The 826-nt window shown below is 73.8% G+C and overlaps 1 protein-coding gene across 1 annotated transcript in view; it reads right to left on the bottom strand.

Annotated features, from left to right (window-relative positions):
- Window positions 1–826, bottom strand: part of MIER2 (mesoderm induction early response 1, family member 2) — an 18,377-nt gene that overhangs the window by 11,630 nt on the left and 5,921 nt on the right. The gene's annotated exons all lie outside the window — the stretch shown is intronic.

Genomic DNA, 826 nt, shown 5'->3' with positions numbered 1-826 from the left:
GGCGCCGGCCCCCCGCCGCGGCACAGCAGCTGGGAGGCCTGGGCCTTCTCCGAGCGCCACTCGGCACGAGCTCAGGGAGCAGCCGCTGGAGTGGCCGGAGGAGCGACGGCCAGAGGGAGGCACCTCCCGGGCCGCCAGCGGCTGCTCCCGGGGCTCAGATCCCAGGTTCCTCTCCAGACGACGCAAAGCTCAGCCAGAGAGGCAGCCCGCATGTCCTCCTCCCTCTCCCTGCCCCATGCACCGCCAGGCCGAGTCCACCCTCACAGTGGACTCCCAGGGCCCGCGGCCGCGGCCCTCCTTCAGAGCACTCTGGTCGCTGCGCCCACGTGGAAGGAGAAGGATGGGGAGCCGGCTGCGGTAATGAGGGGCGGCGGAGAAGGAACACGGCTCCTGGGGACCTGGTCCCGAAGGCACAGACCGGGCAGCGTGGGGGGCGGCAAGCCCCCAGGCTCCAGGCTTCCCCCCAAGCCCACCGCCGCAGAACCCCCCTCCAGGACATGCGGCCCCGCCGCCACGGCCTGGCTCAGCAGACTCCTGCCGGCCAGCTGGCTGACCCCGCGGCCGGAGGGAGGGACCGGCTGCCCGGCGCGCCCAGAGCCAGCTGCCATGCCGTGGGGAAGCGCAAGCCGCCCGGGCGCTCGTGCTGCGGGTGCCCGCGGCCGGAGGGAGGGACAGATGGCGCCCCGGCCCCGCGGCCGCATTCCTTCACTCCGGCCGAGAGCTGACTTAGACGGCACACGGCCATCTGGTGTGTGACACGTCCTGTGCGCCCCGACAATGGCCCGCAGACCCCTCCGGGAGAGGGCCGTTGCCCGGGCAACGCTGG

Source organism: Condylura cristata, unplaced genomic scaffold, assembly GCF_000260355.1.
Source record: "Condylura cristata isolate star-nosed mole 26May11 unplaced genomic scaffold, ConCri1.0 scaffold00025, whole genome shotgun sequence".
NCBI lineage: Eukaryota > Metazoa > Chordata > Mammalia > Eulipotyphla > Talpidae > Condylura > Condylura cristata.
The sequence above is the reverse complement of the archived record's forward strand: the minus strand, read 5'-3'. Positions and strand labels throughout refer to the sequence as shown.